At 36.9% G+C, this 23,530-nt stretch overlaps 1 protein-coding gene across 5 annotated transcripts in view; it reads left to right on the top strand.

The window, feature by feature from the left end:
• The window catches only part of LOC124180883 (protein-tyrosine sulfotransferase), a 270,165-nt gene that overhangs the window by 41,166 nt on the left and 205,469 nt on the right, over positions 1-23,530 (top strand). For 2 of the 5 annotated variants that reach the window (XM_046566796.1, XM_046566798.1), the window contains exon 2: positions 22,362-22,592. The exons of the other annotated variants lie outside the window; for them this stretch is intronic. The gene's annotated coding sequence lies outside the window, so the exon portion shown is untranslated. The remainder of the gene's footprint in view (positions 1-22,361; positions 22,593-23,530) is intronic. 5 annotated transcript variants of the gene reach the window in all.

Here is a 23,530-nt window from a genome sequence, read left to right on the forward strand (position 1 = left end):
TGCTATAAACAAAAAACAAAAAATATTTTTACCATCCATTTTTTTATCAGGCGTTTATTATTATTTCACGATTACAAAAAAAAAAACAAGTCAAAAAATACAAAATTGAAAGTGCTATGAGTTGTTGAAGTGGGGGGTACAAAAAAAATGGCGCGCCAATGTTGTCACGATTGCAAGCATTTTCAAAATCAGAAAAAAAAAAAAAAAGATTATTAATCTACATAAATGCAGCTATCGTACTAATCAAAAAAAAGTCGAAAAAAAATTTTTTTTTGCCAAATTACGGCTGTCCGAAAAAAATAATACGTTTTTTTTGACTTTTTTGGACGTTTCTGAATTTTTTAAAAATAGTAAAAATTATTATTTCGTTATAATAATGGTTCGTGCGATAGAGACATGTATTGAGAAGATTCTCACCAAATTTCAAGTAAATCGGTTCAATAGAACTTGAGAAATCATGTCAACCGTTTTGAAAAATGTAGTTTTGAGAAAAACGCGTTTAAAGTTTCGAGTAAAATTCGTTCCAGCCGAGCCAGTATTGAAGACGTGTCACTAAAATAGCTATATCTCTGAAAATAATTGAAATTTTGACTTGTCCTTTCAAGGACACATTCTTGAAAGGTTAAGCTTTGAAAATATAAAAAAAAAAAAAATCGATTTTTTCAAATTTCTACACTAGAATACCCCCTTAACGTTTCACACACCTCGCTTTGCATTTCTTTGAAATTCGGGAGTCGGAAGATTGTGTTAATGAAAAAAGAAGAATAAGAACATTAAGTACCGTTAAAGGTATTTTCAAAATGTTGAAAATAACGTTGCTTTACTATCATGCTGCGCATTTTTAAATACCGTTTGATGGTGCTGCAATTGAACTTGAACATCTACGGTGTCGTATAACAATCGTGATTTCTTTCCGGTGTTTTCTGTTCACCGTGTAGTTCCGATCGGATCTGTTGTTTTTCATCAACGCCCCACGTACAAGTCATCATTAAAGTTGACACTGGGCTCCGAAAGCGCGAGTGTATTTCAAAAAATTTAGTTGCCGAAATACCGCCAAACTTACATTATTTACTGCGAGAACATCAAACGAAGCGGCTCGTTTGTCTAGACGAAGCTTCAACTTTATACCTCAACGCACCCTAAAATTAGGACGTTTTCCTGACCACTTCACTTTAAATTTAAAAAAAAATTCTATTGATGTTTGTTTTATGATTGTGATTATTATTGTTATAATTTTTTGTTGATCAAATTACCCGTCATATCTGTAGAACCTCGAAAATTATTAATCAAACTGTTCAGATTTCAACATTCCTTCGGCTTTACTGAAGGATAATTCATCACCGAAACTGCGAACTTTTTCTAAAAGTACGAAATTCCAACCGATTACCATGTTTATGAAAACAAGTATTTTTCATTGTTGAGCGTATTAAATACATTCCTAGATATTATACCTGGCAGAAATGAAAGGAAAGTTTTGTTTAAATCTGCAGTTCCAATCAATTTAAAGGGGAAAAAAAAATATTTATCTTTGAAAGTCCAATGAAACCCAAGTCTCCAAGGTTTCTTGTGACATTTGGAGCAAATAATTAAGCGCTTGACTGGTACGTACGAGTTTTTTCGGTTTTCGTACCAAAACTGGTAGCCACATACAACCCACCAAATTAGACACCCCCTGAGGGTAAAAATAAGAATGAGTCAGGGTAAATTTTCAGTTCGAGTATGAATTTTGTTGATATATTGAAATTCGAAATTTAGTGTATCCGTAGAGGTTTCAAGAATGGTCTTTTTAGATCCTCCATTTTGCAATTCTTCTATTCTGTCAACGGATTCATCATCGGCAACCCCAAAAACTTCCGGGTCGTTAAACTTGTTAGTTTCAGAAGACGTGTTTCACTTTTTGACTTTTTGGTACAAAGATGCTGGGGCCTGGTCGTAATTACCGGTGTCTTCATGGAAAGAAAATTTCAATTCTGCTTTCAAATTCGGATTCAGCGACCCCCGAAACGGTAGTATACCAATTTTCGTCCAAACCCATCGAGACAAATCTGCATTCATGCATCATTACTAGTTCGGGCACTTTCTTGTTCTCTGTGTATACGCATCATTACCAGTCAACCGGTTGAAGATCCCCTTGAATGTTTGGCCGTGGAATTATTGCGGTAAATCTCGTTCCTTCGTCGAGTGCTGGAAGCTCGAACGAAGCCGTTAATATGATTATAAAGTCTTTATCCGCTTACGAATCATGGAAATTTACGCTGCTTTCAAGAACGCGAACGAGCGGTTACGTTCCAGTTGCTATCGGACACGCTAAATCACGAATGGAACAGAAACCGGCAGATTTTCTCGGTTCGCGGAGCATCGAAAGCAACATTTACTCGAAGAGTAGGTATTAATATATTAATTTTCAACGCTCGGTGAAATTTTAGCTGATATATTTTATTCTCTAAATTTATTTCAGGATTAAACTTCTCGCTGTGTCGTGAAGAAGTTGCACGTGACATGGAAAGTTAGTTAAGTACGTTGCGGAAATTCGCAATGTTTTGTTTTTCAAATTGATCAATTTAATTACGCGAATACTTGATGATACGTTTACGGATAATGTAGCCAGTCAAGTGGAGCAATTAGAGATGTCTGAATTCTTCTTTTCTCCGTCAACTCTCTACTCCACTTTATTATTCATAGGCTGCCGTTAGTCTTCGTTCAACGTCGTTGCGCGGTTCATAGCCGAGGTATGGATCCACTACCGCTTCATGCTCATCCTTCAATAGAGAAATCTACAGTCTTTTTCTTTTATCTCATTTCATAAATCCAGGTTTTCAGTCTTTCGCGTCTAAAACATGAACTCTCTGATAAGATCCTGTTATCAACTCTGGAAATGAGATTTGAATGAGGCTGAAGTTAACAACGTTAACGTAACGAAAGATCAGGAAAAAAAAGCCATTATTGTGCAATTTTAGAATGACAATCAAAGAGTTGGGTTTGTGAAATGTGAGGATATTTTGTTCATCATGTTTTAAAATAAATTTCAAACATTCCCGGAGGTGCGAAGTAACGAATTTTCCTAAACATGCATCGTTACAGCAACTTTACTAACTTCACCCTCATAGATTTGAGGTATCTCAAAGCGGGTGTAAAAACACCTGTCATCGTCATTTCTGATTAATGACGGCTGCACGCAGAGAATAAAAGAGCAGATTGTACTCAAAATTACAGGAAAGGAGGGACGCGTAAGGTTTTTTGGTAAAATATACTTCGTAAAATGTAGAATTTACTGTAGAATTAGTGAAAACCACTGTGTGCAGAGTAAAATCTGCTACATTTGTAGTAAAAAATATAGCAGACGTGAGTATTTTTTTTTTTATTTTACCAAAAACACTGATGTGTCCGTCTATTCTTGCAGTTTTGAGTAAAATCTGCTCCTTTTCTTCTCTTCGTGTGGCGAGTTTTGTTTATCAATTTCCTTCTTTATTTATCGGGTTACACTGTTTGGTATTGAAGTGCGGGGAAGAATTATTTTTCAATAAGAGGGACATAAAAAATTCCTATTGTGAAACCAGACGGTACAAGCTAGATATTAAACAAGTGGTAAATAATTGTATCGCATAAATCTACACTATTTAACTGTTACAGTTACGTCTTTCAAAAATTATTTTGGTGTATTTCGTAACGTTTTCTGCTTTTAATCATTGTGATCTACAAAATTTTTCTTTTCCATAAAACCTGACGCTATTTACGTTTGTTGGAAACTTGAGAATTTCAAGAAAAAAAAAAAAACAACATTTTTCGCCAAGGGTTTGAATATCATCGATGCCTTGGAGTTGAAATTTAATGTAATCATCTGTTTTTCATGAGTGGCTTATATACTGCTTTTTAAGAGTAAAAATTAGAGTGATTGAGTTACTTGATGATAAGCTGGAACAAAATTTTGTTACGTAAATTCGATATTTACCGATAAGTAATTCTCGACTCGATCTAGCCGTTTAATTCTTACTTCAAAGAGCGCTGTCTATTTGATAATCGTCGGACATGTAAAACCAACAGATTTTCTTTCGTGTACGTACCGTATAACCGAAAAATGAAAGCAACCAATGTATTAATCACCCGTGCCAAAAACGATTGATCGCATGTCGGCTCCAAATGTTCAGAACAACCGGGGCTCAACTTTGGCGAGAGGTGTCACATGGTTTTGTGAAACGTTCACAACCAAAACTTCAGACGCTTACTGTGAACTGGCGCCTGTTAGTTTTGACACTTGTTACTTTCGACATCGTTCTATTCTCCTTTGTTGCGTGCTCGAAACTTTGCTCAAAAGTGTGCTAAGGCTGACAAACAATAAGAGACACGTATGAACAGCTCTCCGAAGTTCTCGGAATATCATTATGCTCGAAGGAAGCGGCTAGGACTTATCGACATCCAGTGCACATCTGCAAGTTCTCACATCTAATTGACGCTACCATTTCAAGTTTCCTATCGCATCCAAATTATGTAAAAAAGATTCAGCTACTTAAGTATTCATGATTCTCAGGATTGGTGTAAAACAAATTTGAACGGTGTTGAGCTTCCTCCATTCGGTGCGTACTTAAGCGTGCGTGACTTTTTCACTTTCAAAACGGAAAAGGAGGATGCATTTGTTTTTACCAAAGTACACATGTGCACGTTACTGAAGTTTCTTACACTTCTAAATAAAGTTTCAGTGGACAAATGTACTGTGATGATTTGTAGTGGAAATAGGAGAAGAGAGAAAGGAAGAGAGAGAGAGAGAGAGACGAGTTTGGGTCGAAAGATTTAGTAGATCAACGTAGCTTGAGAATATACGATGTGAGACAATAGTGAGTTGAAGCGAAATCCTGGCCAGGTAGAAATTTTAACTAAATATAGGACCGATAATACAATCACTTCAATCACAATCTTTTTTATTCATTTTTAACTTCGTCGCTGTCTTCTGTACATATCTATACGTCCGACTGAAAAAACTCTCTCGTCTCAGTTTTATTTTACGGATAATTTTTTCCTCAACCATCGTCTTATCTTTTTATTTATACATCTGTGGGTTGTTTGTTATTTATTATGTGTTCTTTTTTTTAACTATCAGGCTAAGTTTGTTAGACCCGCGACGAGTAGTGTCCCTTTTATACTGTAACCATAGAATAACGAATTTAAGAAAGAGTGGAGAAATAAAAGAAAAAAATCGAAGTTCCAAAAATTATACAAAAAATAGAATTTCTCTTGGTGTCTGATTTTATGTGTTTATGTTTTTTTCTTATTTTATTGCGTACATTGTAGAAGAAACTAAAATCGTTACAGTGTGAGACGAACGTAAAAGTTTGGACAAGAACCTCAATATCTTCTTTGAATACCGGGACAATCTCTTGAAACTATACATACAATGCGCATGCGCGGGTTTTATCGGCTGCACAGGCAGGCTGGCCACTCCGAGTTTCAGCTGTCAAACTCTGTTTCTAGCGGCGATGTAGTTCATACGAATTTTTAAGGTTAGAATCTCAAACAGTCGAGATAGTGACTCGGAAAGTTGATGCTAATGCTCTTTGAAAATTGGCTTTATTCGACTGAAATGAGAAATCTGTTTAAATGTTGGGTGTTTGGAAGAAACGCAGCAGGTAGGTGGGAACACTTTATTTGATCACTTTTATTATTTTGTACTTTAGAAATAAAAATGAAATTTTTTTCTGTCAACAGGTGATACGGCCAAAATAATTGCATCTCTAATATTCACTGTTATCTGCCTATTCAATTTATCACACGTACAAAGATCATCGCCACTTTCAAGCAACTAAATGACTTTCTCACTCTCTTGTGATTTCAGGCGGTAATATTGAATTTTATCACTTTTGAAAATGGGACATTAAACCGAGTGTCAAGAAATTTAAATATCACACTATCTGTAACAGAACTGTGAATCTTTTTTTTCTCGAAAATAGTTCAACAAAATTTACAAATAGTCGATAGTCAATGTATTTTTAACGATGTTTTAATGATGTTCAATTAAATAAATGAAGGGAACCTAATACTCAAATTGAAAATTCAAGTAATATTAGATTTGTTAAAATGATTTCTGTATTTCATGTTAGTGCGGTTCGAAACAAAGAAAATCCAATCGGAAGCGTAGAACTCAGGAACGTAGATCACATCCTGTGACACAAGTTGAAAATCAACTTTCGCAAAATGCGCCTCAACGTCACAATTACCTTCAAGGACAATCATGTTTTAGAGTAATGTCAGAACATTATTACGAGGATATTGACTTATCGGATTCAAGATTGTGCCCCTTGTTCCATCAAAATAAATGAATATCGAATTTTTAACGAAGTTCATGAAAGATTTTTTCCAAATAATGTAATCCGATACAATATCTTGTTCACAGTCCTCCGAACATCACCTTGTAACAAGGATATTTGGAAAGAGTCCCTTTGTTGCAGGAACCATTATAAAATTCTTGGTTTTCAATTCGTGCTACTGAATAACTTCTGCGTTTCAGGTTCCATTTCCAATCTCAAAATTAGATTTTTTTTGCTCCAGACAATGCTAATATGAAATGCAGAAATAATTGCGCTAAATGGAGATTCACAAGCTTTCAGTCTGAGCGTAGGACCCTATAAAGAGTGTAAAATTGAATTTGGTTTCAAGTTATCGTGTAACTAGCTAGCCAGATGACACCGTCAACTAAAATTAAATTTAAAGACATTTTTAACCGAAGTTATTCAACAATTCTCGATTTAGATTGATTCAGTTTGCCTAGCAAAGTTCAACCCCACAATCTAATTGAGGACTTGAGAAACTATTTATCTGAATTTAATGCCAAAGAGAGTAAAAGTAAGCTTCAAAATAAGATATCAAATTAAATGGCATAAAGTTTGAAAAATAATGCTGGTCAATAATAATGCTTGAATTACAATGGTGCACAGACTGATTCTTCGGTAGAATAAATTGGCGGCAACGGTTAAGTAACAAACTTATCGCTATTGGCTCGATCAAAGTAAAATGATGGGATATTCAGCCATTATGATCTGTAGTATATCCCGCTCTTCAATTTTGCCTCAACTGATGTTAAGAAGGTGGCGATGGCCTGATGAGATTCACTCTGGCACCTGATGTCTGACGGAACAACCAGGTTCGATGGTTATAATGATTGTACCGCTCGAGAAACCAGGATCCTTGCCTCCTAAACGTTTTGACCATCAGGTAAGGCATGATTTTCCTCGTGTTAATCAAAGATTAAACTTCGAGCCTGCTGAAAAAAAAACGAATTTTATCATTGAATCCATGTTAAAATATTGTAATTGTCAAAGATCACGTAATTAGAAATTTACCTACATGCTTCTATGCCTGACAAATTTAGTCCCGCTTTGACAATGAATTATTTCGTACCTGAAAATATTAGAAGCTATTATTATCAGACTGGATCTTTTGGTATTTTTGGATACAACTAATTTCCAATAAAATGCACGAAACATAAATCGTTAATGAGACGCATTTTTAATTTCATGTAAATAAAGAATCTGTTCACAATAAACGTTGTTTTTACTCACCTGCCTCTGTTTGTCCAGACTCCCACTTGTTAATGACATTTCACATTGAATTTCAGATTTTTTCTTTCAATAAATAACATCCAACTTCTGTATCATTTGATATTTGCGTCGGTTGAATATTTTCCGATATCGACCACGGCATTGCTGAACGATAGTATTCTCAGACAATTCGCGCTACGTAAAAATAAACAGCAACATAACCTCAATCCGCGGTTTTATGCACGAGAGATTCACAGCTCTTGAGTCTTGTCTCATTTTGTGACATCAAAACATCGCCGCGGGGCGATTTCACCGACCAATGAGATTGAATTATTTGGCGCCTGCGCATTGTATGTATAGTTTCAAGCGATCGTCCCGGTATGTATCAGGCGTACAATCACGTTGAAAAAGTATGTACACAAAAATGTGACGCAACAAAGGATTAGAAAACGTCACCGAAGGTCCATTATAGTAATGTTTAATTCGAGAAGACCAGATAGGGGTAAAAATGCGCATAGGTTAGAAAATAGAAGGGTTACAATACTGAATTTTCGGAAACCAGTAAAACTATTTACGAAACTCTGATGATCATATAATTTTGGCTTGTTGTATTTATTGTTCGTTCCGACGATTCTTTTGGGCTTCTATACGTATACTCAGACTTTTGTACGTTTTGATATTGACGTTTTCGATTTTCTTCGTTCAAAAATTCTACAACGGTAGTATATTGCATCGCAAGTGTAGAAACTCGGTGATTTCTGTTGAGTGTGAAATTTGCAACACGAGCCAAGACGAGCGCTGTGATCATACGGGTCAGATATCGTCCATCTGTGCGGTGCGACGCACTATATTTTTTGCAACATCTGTGAAAGATTGTTTGATGTGAAGAACGGTAGAAACAATCTTCAGATATTGGAGATAAAAAAAGTGACGTATAATTTTTTTATCTCCAATATTCGAAGAGTTTTTCTGCCACGTTCCGAATCGTTTCAGAAGTATCAGTGCACAAATGATATATGAGATCCCACCTCCATTTCTCTGCTGCAATGGAAGTACTGTTCAAATGGCTGATGCGATGTTTCATTTTTCACAGCGATTTTTCATCGTCAGTGAAAACTTGTAGTTTCTGCCCAAATTCGAAACTAAAAATGGATTAAAGCTTACGGGCATCCTTTCTAGTTGTGTTACCACGTTCAGGTGTTACGCAAACTAGTTTTTACTTGTTTGGAACTGATTTGGAGGGTGGACCAGGCGAAATTCAAAAATCACCTTTTTAAGAACCACCCTAATATGCTTGTAGAGCCACCGCAGTCGCGTATTCCATCAGTTCTGGGTTTACAAACATTGTTCACACCGTTTCCAGATTATTTATCCAACTTCTGGCCTTTTGACGGAGCGAGGTCACGAGGCAAAGAATGTTCTGACAAATGGCAGATTGAAATCGTGTTTTCGGAGAAAGCTTGAACGTTCTGCAAAGCTGCAGCTTATAAATTGGTGTTTGGTTAACGTAAAAAATTCGTACTCGTTCTGCATGACCGATGTTCATTTGAAATATTCCGTAATCAGTTTTTCCTTCATCAACAACAATGCGTTTCGTGTACATTCCGTTTCATTTAGCCACGTTAACGGATGGCTGGTTTATCAAACACATGCCAAGTTTTCGTAACTTTTAAATAAGATTTGAATAATTATAAGGCAGTGAAGGAACCCCTGAGGGACAGCATTTAAAAGGCGCTTACTTTTTCACCTCTTGATTATCTTTTTTATTCATGCGCCTAATTGAAGGTTGCGGGAACAGCGTGACGTTGCGTGAGTTTAAAGTACCTACTTACGCTCATCGGAATATATTTCTCGCATCAACGACGTGATTCTCAGATACAGTGGAACTAGTCTTGTTATTTGCACGCTGTGCTCTTACTGATGCGATGTCTAATCGCAAACCTAATTGATCAATAATACTCAAGTATCATGAAAATGTCTCTTATGCTACCACTGAGTAAAATTTCATTTGTCACAGTGACTGGAAAAATTCAGTAAAACAGGTATCGCTAAAAAAAACTGTTTGAATATTATTGGAATTTTATTACGAAAAACGAGGTACGCCTAACCATTTTGCGCCATTGTCGATCCTTTTTTGGTAATTGCAACGGAAAATCAGTATATTTGGTTTACTCTACTTTTTTTTAGTCAAATAGGGCTTTAACGTCACTGTATTGTTACACAAGCATCAAATTTTCCCAACAGCTACAAGAAAATAAACAAAAAATGAAAATATTTAAGGACCGAGCGGTAACCGGAACTAAAAATTTCTCTCAGTTCAGTTCATCGCGCCTGCATTTGCTTAGCGTAGCCTAGCTGGCGTAAAAATTACCCGTATCAAAAATCAGCCAAAACCGGCATCGTGTTAAGAACTATTTCATTTAAATGAACTGTCAAATTTTTGTGACGAAGCTTACGGTAGTTCCATTCTCGAAACGCGATAAATAATATCACTGAAATCCTACAAAGCTACAGTCATCCTCCTAAAAATGAAGAAAAAATAAGTAGTCTTTGAGCAAGACGACCACGAACCATTTAAATACACCAGTAATTTATGCAGCTAAAAAATACCTGATTTCAATCGGGGTATCCTATCAAATTCATTTCCGACAATTAATATTTATTATCGGTTCAGCAAGGACGCGGAACGATGAGACCCAGCACTATCTATTCAGGAGTTGCCAGCTAGTTTAGCGTAGTAACGGTCATTCGTGTAAGTAAATGTGTATGCGTATATTGTATCGGCACGTTAGCAGGGCTAGTCGTATTCCCCTCGTTAAATTATGCAGGAGAGAGGGGCGACGAGTTGTTGACAGTGGTGGGCATGTGTGGCTTAATTAACTCTGTTATCTCATACGATCGCGTGGTGTTGAGTAGCCGTAATGTAATGCTATAATCGTCCGCGGTTGCAACCCGTTGAAGAAAAGATGTTAATCAGACATCCGTGTTATGAGAGACAATTGAACCGATTTCCGATCCAAAAACAAAAGTTCAGGATCACCCTTAACCGTTCGCACAGAAGGAAACGTTAGTTTCGTCACTGGGAATCCCAATTTTGTGATATGGGTAATTTTTAAATGACTTTCTCGTTGGTTATTATTCTCATTGTTGTTATTCACTCGTTGACTACGTTCAATTTTCGTTCTACTTTTTGTGTAACATTCAAGAGTGATCTTGAGGAAATTTTTTTTTCTGTGACTAGTGCGCAGTGAGCATTCATAGTTAATTAAAGACTGTATCGTTAACTCTGTTCCGACAGAGGAAGTGAACGTATAGCAAACGCACGCTTGTTTTTCAAATTTGAGTAATAAAAGGCTAACACAATCAATTGACAATACATTAACGGTAAATCGCAGTTCAATTGGATAAAATAGATTTTAATTTTGTACGGTTGAACATTGGCTGAAAGATAGAACAGACGTATATTGAGACGAGTATAACAAGCGTTGAAAATGACCGAAGTAATTCGTTATTGATTACACCGGCACACAAAAAAAATTGAGTAGAATGTGCATTTGACCGGACATACCTACGGGTACGTATTTTGGTCCGCTGAATCCGAATTCGAGGTCAGTTTGACCCCTACACCCCCAAAATTTCGAGAAAACTTCGAAAAACCGTAAAAATGATGAAAATCGGCAGTTTTAATGATAAAAAAAATTTTTTGGAACTAAACTAAGCGTGATTTTCATGTATTTCGATCTGCTGAATATGAATCGAAACTTTATTGAGACCAAGAGCCATTTCAAATGTAAAAAAATCACACAAACCCTCCAAAATTCCGAAAAAATATAGTTTTCATGATAAAAAAAAACTTTTTCTGGTCCAATTCAGATAAAATTTTATATCTTTTCATGTCTTCAATTCGCATCTTAATTTTTTTAGTCTATTCACCCTCTAAAGCTGGAAAAATTATTATAATTTTTACAATTTTTTCGAATTTTTCCAGCTTTAGAGGGTGAATAGACTAAAAAAATTAAGATGCGAATTGAAGACATGAAAAGATATAAAATTTTATCTGAATTGGACCAGAAAAAGTTTTTTTTTATCATGAAAACTATATTTTTTCGGAATTTTGGAGGGTTTGTGTGATTTTTTTACATTTGAAATGGCTCTTGGTCTCAATAAAGTTTCGATTCATATTCAGCAGATCGAAATACATGAAAATCACGCTTAGTTTAGTTCCAAAAAATTTTTTTTATCATTAAAACTGCCGATTTTCATCATTTTTACGGTTTTTCGAAGTTTTCTCGAAATTTTGGGGGTGTAGGGGTCAAACTGACCTCGAATTCGGATTCAGCGGACCAAAATACGTACCCGTAGGTATGTCCGGTCAAATGCACATTCTACTCAATTTTTTTTGTGTGCCGGTGTTATTTTATATTGTTGTAAACTTCGTCAATTCTCAGTAATTTAATCTGCCCGTTCCGACTACGTTAATTCTGAGTTGTGATGTCATAAATTCCATATCGCTACGTGAAACATTGTTTGGTTTCTGATAACGTGCTATTAAGGGATATATTCGCTACGGTAGTAACACGCTCACGTGATTGGTTAAAAATCACCCGATTTGCACATCACTGTCACCGCTAGCAGTATTGAAACGTTCACAGCTGATTGTAAGGCAGATGCAAGCAGAACTTACAGTTTCGAAACGTTCGTCAGAAGTGGTGTCAAATTCTTGTAGATACTTGATTGCATATGACAAAAAAGGTTCGAACTTGTCTCTCCCTAGCATTGGATAAGTAAAACAGGCGTATTTCCATATCTTGATAAATAACTTTTTTGGGGTAGACCATCCGTTGCACCTGATAAAAAGATTGCCGCATTCAAAAAAGATTCCCGAAATCGACGTTATACGAAAAAAACTCGTTAATTTTGGTCGTACGATAGTTTGTAGTTTGATCCACGTAAACAAATTGTCAGCATATGTATAAAAATTTTTATGTATCGTTATTTTAACGTTGCCGCCGTAACGGACTTGTATTTTTGTTAAATTGAGTAGGCGATATCGCCTTGACGACCTTTTTTATACTCCTTGCTTTGAAACTGTTGCATTTTCTTGGCAAGGCCTGCGATTGGTGGAAATTGGTTAACTCCTCGTTGCAGGGAGTGACTAAGAATTATTTTATCACAATCACCACGTTCTCACGAGTATTGCATCGCCGGTCGAACTCTTGAAGTACCTCAAGAGTCGATCTGGTTAATGCCTAGAATGACAAATGGCAAGCCTAAGAAGCCAGTTGAAGCGTGAAATCCTCAGGTTACCCATAACTCAGTCTAGGTCTGTACAATATCAAAAATAGCTTATGGTTGACATGATGTTAGAAGAGCACAATTAGTCATATAAAAAACAAAAATCGGGTTTAAAATATCAAGAAACTTTGCTTGGCATGGAACAAAGATTTTTATTCTTTCTAATAAAGTATCCAGGTATCCGGACTGAAATATCGCCCAGTTGTATTTAACTATCATTTACAAACAAATATTTTTCACGAATTTTATTACAAGTCTAACTAACAGTTAAGATTTACTTCGTACTTTTCAGCTTCGTTGTGTTCTTCGATGCATAGGATATTGGTACACGTGATATAAATCTATAGAATTGATCATCCTTAGAATTATTATTGTTGTTCATCTACCGACTGCAACACGAGGCTGAAAACTAGCAGCCGGAATTGACAGCCAAACGTTCTAACGTTCATTCGAACAAGGTAGTGAAGACCGAAAATCAAAATTTCGCGAAATAGCTTGAACTCCTAGTACTTTTATAGAATCATGGAGTAAAAATGAAGGACACTTTTCTAATTCCTAAAAGCTTAAAAAGTTTGGCTGCTGGCTTCAGCTTCGTGTCTACGGCTATTTAAGTACTCTGCAATTTTCTGAAATTTGAGTTTCTGAATTCGCGTTTAGACTTTCAGCGGACGCAGTCCCATAGTACAAAGTATCAGTCTTATCTTATCTAATCCTTTTATAGCATCCGCGCATCACACAAGCACTCTTGGATCATAATAAGACATCTAGCGAATAAAAGGAATAGCATCGTAACAGTTTTCAGACAGATCAAACGAACAAAGGTAACTGGTAATCGAGTAGCTGTAGTCTATTCCGACAGACACTGCCCGGTGATTGTTCGTCTGATAAATCCCTTGGGTCTACTCGTTGTGGAGATTTCTGATCTCCAGAACATTTCATGATCAGAGTCTTTCTAACGTGGCAGTAGATGATAGGCTGGTAAAAGTCTAATCGCCCTTCTTCAGAATTGTTTTCACCGATTCTCATCGATATTTTATTACGTCTTGTAACTGCAGGGAAGCTGAGTGATGTCTGTCAATGCAAAGTGGAACGACCGAAGTTAGCGGAGATAGAAAGTTCAAAATTCAACCGCCATAAATATCAGTGCAGTAGAGTTTAGGAATTTATTAGTTTGCAGCATTCATTTTTGATGAAATATTCTTTCCGCATTTTTCATATACACAAATTCGGTAATCGGATATCATCTGTGAGTTAAGATTTTTTGGTAAATTCTATTTCTTTCGTAGTGCGGTTTTTATTCTGTATGTTTTTCCATCTGCATTAAGAATCGCGATTATATTATATCTTGCCTATTTAAAGCAGTTCACGATTCTTACGTAGCCTTGACTATGTTACGCACATTTTAATTTTTTTGAATGATAATCGATTGGTTAAAGCATAAAGCGAATGTAATTAATTCAAACTTGATGTAATTATTCTTGCAACTGACCAAAAAGTCGAATATAAAAAAAACACGTACCATCTTAATCTAGGTAATGCAAACGTTAAGAAATCGAAATAAGGAGGTTATTTCTCTTCCTGTTCTCTTTGCGTATTAAGATCCACCCATTTTTTTTGCGTCTATGCTCGTTCCAATACAATATATAAATAAAAATGCGACGCACTTGATTACGCCGATTTTCAAATCTTCTCAAAAATTCAAAGTGCATCGTCGCCTGCACAAGTTCATAACTGTTCAGCTCATTTCGAACTAACGGGCATGTTTTTTTTAATCTTTTTTTTTAGATGAGAAGTAGTATTTGAAAATGCTATAAATAGGAGTTGAATTTTTGTTACCGCCGTACCGATCATTCCTTGTCTGAAATAAAGCCTAAAATATTCATGGACATTAGGGTGGTCCTCATTTAGAATATTGACGAATTTATTCCGGATCACCCCAGCAAATCAACTATAAATAATTCAAAAACAATTCACAATTTTTTTCAGATTTTTATATCAACTGTAACCCGTGCCTGTAAGAGGAAGGATTTCCCTATTTAAAATACACGTGTTTCGGACACGTTCTTAGTATATATTTTACTGTAAGAGTAATAATGTTCGAAAAAATCCACGAATGTGAGGTTCTAATGAGCATTAGTGCTACTATCTGAGAAAAAATTCACATCATCGTACCAGGTAATATAGACAATTACATTTCTTATAAATAAAAAAAAAGTCAAGATTCTAGGGTGTGCAATTCGTCGAGATTGGTTGGTACGATGATGTGAATTTTTTCTCAGATAGTGGCACTAATACTCACCAAATCTTCGCGATTACAGTTTGATTCGAACATCGTCACTCTTACAATAAATGATATGCTGAGAATGTGTCTGAAACAAGTGTATTTTAAACGGTGATATCCATCCATTTACAGGCACGGGTTAGAATTGATATAAAAATGTGAAAGAATTAGGAAATTGTTTTTGAATTATTTATAGTTGATTTGGGGGGTGGTCTGAAAAAAAATCATCATCACCCTAAGTAAGGATCACCCTAATGGACATCTTAGAAAAAGGGCCTCTTCACAGTACCGCCTCCCTAATTTTTCGTGCATAGTGTGGAATTGTTATTACTTTTTCTCCTACGAATATAAATTAAATGAACTGAAAAGTGAAAAGCTCTTCTCTTCGTTTTTTCATTCACAATGTCGACAAGGGCAACGGTGGGTGTTGACGAGGAATAATAATGTAATATCCTGTCAGCGTTTGAACCTTTGCGCCTTAAGCTACACGCTCAATTTTTCTTTGGAGTTTGATAATTGTGTAAGCATTAATTGTGTAACCACCTTGTTTCATTAACCTTATATAATTATTAATTACGTTGAATCGCCTTATAATTACGAAGGCAATTTGGCTAAGCAGGAGGAAAATTCTTTTGTTTAACCATCCAGTAACGACGCGAGGTTCCGAACGCCTGCCGTTTGCAGCCTTTTCGGCCGTAGCTGCCACCCACAGGTTTCAGTAAATTTTTTTTCATTCATTTTCCCTTCCACTTTGTTCTTCTTGCTAATTGTTTTCCCCGGGAACAAATTCAATTTTCTATCCCGTCGTAACCCCTCGTGCATTTATTTTCTCGTCATTTTATCGAGCCACGTACACTCGAGTTAACGATTGGCTGCGTGAGCTTGAAAAATAAAAATCTCCGAAATTCCCCGTGAATAAGAGCCCCTTATTCGCTCCAGAATATGAAGCATCGGCTGTCGATCTATTATTTTTTGCTGCTTCTATTATCAAGCGAATCTCAAGCATTTTCCCACGCACTTGCAAAGCCCTACTCCACTACTTGATTGAAGTCGTTGTCTGAAATTTATTATGGTACCTAATGGCGTACCATTGTTGTACGCACAATAATTGATTAAAGTCGATAGACAACTTGAATTTTCAAGTCGTGTCGGACCACCTTATGGAATTTTGTATTGTAAGTCTAGCTTGATCGCCCCTTGACATGCCTTACTTTGGAGGGTGGTTTCACTCCCTTAAAGTGTTTAATGGCAGGTAAAAAAAAAGCTTCTCTCAACTTTATAGTCTACTATAACATATTACAAAAGAAATCAAATCAGGCAACCAAACATACTGCGGCGTTAATTCGGAAACACCTTGTACAGGTAGTATTGTCGGTTCATGTTTTACTTATAAAATTCATGCTTCGATTCAAATAAATCACAGTACATTTACGATATTTCATACGAATAATTGCATTGAGTAGAATTTGAAAAATAAGCTCACCTTACCCTGGATAAAAGGCTGAAATGTAATAACATCACCTTTTTGTCGAGGAAATAAATAGGAATATGTAAATATCTTTTGTCAAGAAATGTTCACGATGTATTACAGTAAAAACTGACTTCATAGAACATCAACAAAAAAGTTTCAACTATTTTATAAAATGAATCTCAGACTTTAGAGACTTTTTAATTTTGTGTTTCAGGTGAGTTCCTCCCGTGCGTTTCGAAAACCTTATACATGTATCAGACATCGAACTGGCTGTAGGTGAGTATGGGAAAATCGAAGTCGAAACCAATCTATGCGGGCTGGTGGTGAATTTTTTCTATCCAATCTATTTTCATGCGGAACTCGTGACTCCGTGCCATTTAATCTACTTTCGTTTGCACACCTGAACGTTCCGGCTTGTGAATTTACATTTTGTTGATATTCAGTACCCGTTACGACCACCCGTATCCCATGAATATTTGCATTGCCGAATAACATGCGTTTACATTTGGTTGTTACGAAAGAATTTTTGTTTTTTAATTGAGGTAAAATTTTCAGTAGGAGAAATAAAAGGTCAGAAAACAATCTGAATGTTTTTAGTCAAATTCCTTATCGGACAAATATAAAATTGACTCGTATCAGTTTTGAGTTGATTTGGAAATAGTTTCAAATACACAATAAATCGGGGATTCACTTCCCTACCGTCAACTTACCGAGTTCGGATTCTCGATTGTCATTTTTTACTCCGAATCAGGTGAAAACTTGTGATGTTTCACACTGCACAACACTTCCTCTATTTCTCTGGTGCTATAAACCGAATGAATGCCTTACTAAAATAAAGAAATCGTGCACGTGACCGATACGGGACAACTAAACTTACTTTAACAAAGGCGTATTATTTATATCAATCATCGCATACAGCAACTGTCATGCAAGTTCTTTCCTTATTAAGATCAGAAAAGTAAATATAAAAAAATCTAAACTTACGAGCAGGTGTAAGACAAGCAATAGCATATTAGTCAGTGGATTGAGTTAAATTGTTGAGTAAGCGGACAAATTTTTCAATCAAGATTATACGAAGAAATGTTTAATCATAAAGCCGTATAATGACGGTTGTTGATCCATCTCCTCCCTTACTCCGCATAGGCAATTATGTCTCCTGCAGATATACCATATCGGGCGTGGCGGGTATTGCTAGTAATTATTATTATTGTTATAAACATCGGCAAAACCATTTATGCGTCAACAATTACAGCCTCTAGACCGGAATTAAAAAAGGTGTGCGTCGACTTTCGGTGTAGTTGTCACCACTGTTTCTCTGTTCTTCGGCGATGACCCGCCTGAGAAGTTCTCACTTGCATTTTCTGTGATACTCCTGACACCTTTTCGCCTTGTTTTCCGCATCACACAGTGACGCTCATGTCAGCATATATGCATATGTTCTGTATACATATGCATGTACGAGTATAACCCAAAACTCCGTGTAACGCAGAGAATAGCTCATCCCTTCGGGAAAACTACGTATCGACAAAAAATCCTCCATGTAACGAAATAGATTTTCCGTGTACTGAAACGAAATATGATTCTGTGAATTGTTAGATTACGAATGTTGTAAGTGTACGGACCTCTGAACGGAATTTTCTCTCTCCTCAAGTAGTCCAGGAAATATAGAGGCATAAGCGTTATTTTTTTCGTATGGATAGTAAAAATGGTGTACATGAACATATGTCAACCTGTCATCTGAAATCATGTGGAAACATTGTTTAAAAATCGATTAAAACTGTGATTTTAAAGTTTTTCGCGTACATCCTTTTTCCTTACGATTGTACCGAAATAAAAAATCAATACTTTTTTTCTAGTCCGCGAAAGCTCTAAAAAACTAGACGTCGCGAGATGAAAAATATTGACCGAATTACAAGTTATTGAAAAAAACCACTAATTACGTCGTTTTGGGTACATAATAAAAAAGCGAGTATTTATTAAAATGACGTCTTTGTGTCGCATTTAACAATTCTTTGTCACTGACAAATAATTCGTGTGGAAGCTGTAATCTGTAAGTTGAATCGTTAAAGACTTATAAACAAATTAGCCAAACATCGGCCTGTACAATTCTATAATAATTCTAATACAAGACGTCACGTGGATTTTTTTAATAGTAGATTTCGCAACAACATATCGGAACCCATAATTATTTTTACAAAAAAAAATTTAATTTTCCAACGAAGGGACTTTTTTTTATCCGACCTTGGTTTCAAAATTAAACTGACCGTTTATTCGACCGTTTTTGTAACATTTAATTATGGATATGAAAAAAGCATGCAAAAAGCTTTAATTTGAAGAAAATTTTTGGTGAGATTCGTTGGAAGACAACGGAGTTACAAGTCAATTCAAGCGAGTAGCGGAAAAAAGATGTAATCACAATTGGAATACGGAGTATTTTCATTGTATAAAATATTGAGTGTTCGGAAAAAAGGTAAGTAAGTGAAAAAAATTTTGAAAAATCAGCGGAGCGTTAGTATTTTCGCTGGATACGAATTTTCAATTCAACGGCGCGATTTCAGTCACAAATTTCTCGGGAATTATTTGCGATAAATGAGTTATGTTTAATTTTTACTACGCACACCAAAAAAATCAGAAATGTTCATATCCGGGCTATATTTCCTCGACGAAAGATATGACGCTCGAGATCATACGGTACGTTTTCGTGAATGCGCACCATGGGTGCACTCTGAGAAACTTCGTTGTTTATTTGTTAGCACGCGGCTGATGCAAAACTCGAAGCTGCTTATAGTCGACTTGTACTCTGAATTACGTATAATGAGGGGTCCCCTGGTGCAATGTCAAGTTTGTCAGTAAACAGTATTAGCTTGGTTGCTAGCTACCAGCCATGGATGAGAACACAAGACGAACTTTGAGTATTGAAGAAAAACTACATATTTCGAAAGCTGTGCAAGATGGCAATAATGATCAAAAGACAGACATGGCAGTTAAATTTCAAATTCCTCAAAGTACTCTCTTAATAATAATCAAGAATAAATTGAACTCATTGGCTTGTAAGCTATCGAAAAAATTAATACAAGAGAAATCGACTGAGAACAGTAGACAGAACTGAGTACAGAACTAGTAGACTCAATTTACATTTGGTTCGTAAGGTGCAGATGGGAAAATATACCCATCGGAGCTTGGCTGTTGCAAGAAAAAGCTACGATCAAATGATTTTTAGAATTTACTATTAAGATTTCGTAGAATCCGTGCCATTTATTTATTTCTGGGTCAAATAAAAATGCATGGGAGTGTTTTTATTTAGAATTGCGTATAGAATGGGGCCGTTAAACCCATTTTCGCGTTTTAGATACGTGGACTTCGATATTTGGAGATGTATACGTCAACGTCGAAATCGACCAGAGCACCCCGTTAAGAGCATGTAGCCGTCCTACTTTTACCGACCGAGCAAACTCACCCTTCTTTCGATATTAAATAAACACACGAACGGAAAGGGTTTAAATTTCGACAGTGCATCGCTCTTCCGTAGAGGAATTCAGGAAAGTTACTCATATTTCGAAAATCGTCAAAAAAAATGTATGGTTTTTTGAAACGTGTTGGTATTCCCACGTTTCCTGCATTTCAGGGACCAAAAAGTGTCATAGCTAAGGTACTTTTCGCCATCCAAGAAAGAATGAGGAGTATAATGAGCCATCGTGAGACTGTTTTCGTGTAATATTGGGGCTCCTAGATGAGAACTAGGAATTACAATAATTTCGAACATAAAAGATGCTTTCACGTTCAGATGGGCGCACGGTCGAGCGTTCCTTCCAAGGTTCCTTCTCAGTTTGTGCTGTGGCAAATATGGTAACCTATAATTAGGTGGATCGATAATTGTACAAGAAAAGCATTTTCCTATTAAAAATGGATCTGTTCCATAACCACAGACATACAACCTCCATTTGTTTTATGAACCATTAATTCCGGGTTGTTAAAAAGTTCTTGAGTCGCGTGTAGATCTACATGCATTAATAGTTGTTACATTAACATGACTATGTCTATTCCTGAAGACAGATATGCGTTTGGCAATGGTGCTCCGAGCTTCGTTTGTAAGTTCAGATAGTATACAGAGTGTTTTCGAACAGTTGTATCAAACTTTGAGAGGCTGTCGGGTAAGCCAAGACCAGATATTCTTGATAAGCAACCCATGTACGACCAAATTTCGAGGGTACAGGCTGTCGAAACGGTTGTAAACCAACGCCTGAAGTTAGGTACCGCAGCCATACAGTCTAGTATATTTACTTAAAATTCTATTGCGCACTAACATCAACTCACACCACAGGTCTGTTCGACTTCAGTGATTCTGTATCCTGTAATCGCCTGTCATGAAAAACTTTACCAATCTTGTAAGACGCGGAATCGAACCCTGTCCGTTGGACTGGCGAGTACAAGGCTATCGCTAGGTAGGGTTTTGACGAACACACACATTTGAACACTATATTGTACAGCTTATAGAAATGAAACTAGATACGGATTGGATAAAATCATGAGTTTGGTCAATAGTTTGGCGCTGTTTGTGCAAACCTTGGACAGGTTCGGGTTCCATATGTTACTCGCAGACCGACTGCATTGAAAATGAGGTAATCGGGGTGACATCTACTTGGAAGTCTTTGATAGCAAAGACGCGCTCTTGAATTATGTAACATTTTCTTGTATTCCCAATGAATATCGGTGATCCACGCAAAAGTGTGATTCACAATATTTGCAACTATACCTAACAACTGAATAATACAGTACACTCTCTCAATAGTGCCAGTGATAGGCGTGCAGGGGAATAACTTTCCGAGAAAAGTAGTACCCGTACTCTCGACGCGACTTGTTGAGGAAAACATTCGAATCACTCTCTTTCAATACTGCCACAATGCATCTAGCGCGCGACACCATTGAAAGAGCCGGAGAACTTGGCGAAGGGTGGGGAAAGCGTTTGAACACAAAATAGAAGAAGTGGCTCTATTGAGAGCGGCACTATTGGCAGAGCGCGCTGTACGTGGCCTGATATTACTTCAGTTGCCAACTAACGTGCGTTGACCCGCGTCCCTTTTGACGACTTTTGACGAACATGGGCTGCTTATAAAAAATTTTTGGTATTGGCAACCCTTACATCTTCTCTAAATGTGATGGACTTTTTCTAAAACACCCTGAGATCCCATCTTCAAAATGGGCTGCCCATGATTTGATAGTAAGTTTACAATCGGTGAAAGGTAACCCAAATTCAGGACCAAAATTTATCGTATCAATCACATTTTGAGGAGTGTTACATCCTTGAGTGCATAATCAGGATCTTCTTCCCCAAAATACGATACCGAGCACACACTACATGGGGCCACTTGAGTACGTGAAAAAAACCAGGTGGCCTGGTGTTCTCCAAAAACCGTGGCATTGAACATGTTTTGGTTCGCGCAATTTTTCCATCTGTAGGCTAAGGCTAATTTTTCAAAACCTCCAGTCAGTAACCGGTCGGCTGACAGAGCTAGCTTCGCGTATTTGAGGGTAACCTACAGTGCCATCAAGGCAGATAGAAGCTACGTATAAACGCTGAAGACACCTTATCGGCGGCTCATTCTGTTACTACTTTTGTTCTGTCTGCTCTTGGTCTTCGTCCCCACGTTCTGTCATATCGCAGTCCATACAGTCTGTGCCCAGGGCTATTACATACTAGTAATCCGAAGAAACTATTGTTTTTGATTTTAACTAACTTCATCACTCATGTGTAGTTAATTGTTCATCCACCCACGTGCTCTGTTTACAGTTTAACCCTCGCGCTTGTCGTGCTGTAAGTGGCATCGGGTAGGTATCGGATCAATCGGGAATTCCTTAGAGTTGACGCCCGTCGAAATGCTGTAATGGCATCGGGTCTAGCATCCGGACCACTCGGGGGAGTCTACCTATAGTTCGTCAGCCGGGCGCTTCTCCATCGGAGCAACTGCGGGGATCTATTTACCGAACAATTAGTCCCAGCGTATATGACCCTGGAGGGTAGGTAAGTAAAATCTCAGGTGGCACACCTACGTCTGCCTTTTTAGAAACCGGGAGAAATGCGCGTCGCGACAGCCTTTCACGAAAAACTCGCATCACTTCGTGTCAGCGTTCAGATCTCTGTAACAGATTGGCTCCTGAAGAGTTATGTGTAGGCGAGGTTTGAAGTAAGGGAGACCGGTGCTAGTTGTCAAACTTTTTAATTTCTGATTTTTACAATTTTAGGGAATAAAAATTCCATTTAATTCGAATATGGGCACTGTAGATGTATCCTTTACGCACCTGGAGAAAATTCGTGGTTGTTACAAAGCATGCCTGAATAGGGTTTCTCGAATTTTTAAAAAAAATTGAGGGTGTGATAACTTACCCTGGAGGCGGGGTAAGTTGTACCAAGTATTTTAAACGACCAAAACTGCTGTCGCTTTCTTGTTCTTGTTTCGGAGTAAGAAACTCGGATTTTCAGTGTACATTTTTAAGCAATAATTCCATTCTCCATTGTATTTTTTCCTGGAAACCACGACCTAGTCGAAACAGTCGACCTAGACTCCGAAAACCCCAAAAACCGTGAAAAATTCGATTCAGATTCCGGAAATCGCAAAAAACTTGACCCGAACTCAAGAAACCACGGAAAAGTCGAGACGGGTCAAGTTGTCGGGAAATTATTGTCACATGTGAAGTTAGTGTTAACCCGTGATTTTGTTTAAAAATATCCATATCTTGCTGACCCGCTATTCAAATATTAAAAACATATATATCAAATGGAAGTGATAAGAATCGCCTTTCCGATTATCTTATTACGAAATATTCCAATGTAGCTAAGAAAAATAAGAAAAACACATTTAGAAGATGGAAAATAATAACTTATTAGGTCCAATTTCAGTTTTTCAATCACTGCGAGGCCGCATATGATACCATATTCTAGTTAACAACATTCATTAGTTT

The sequence above is a fragment of the Neodiprion fabricii genome, chromosome 4 (assembly GCF_021155785.1).
Source record: "Neodiprion fabricii isolate iyNeoFabr1 chromosome 4, iyNeoFabr1.1, whole genome shotgun sequence".
Lineage (NCBI taxonomy): Eukaryota > Metazoa > Arthropoda > Insecta > Hymenoptera > Diprionidae > Neodiprion > Neodiprion fabricii.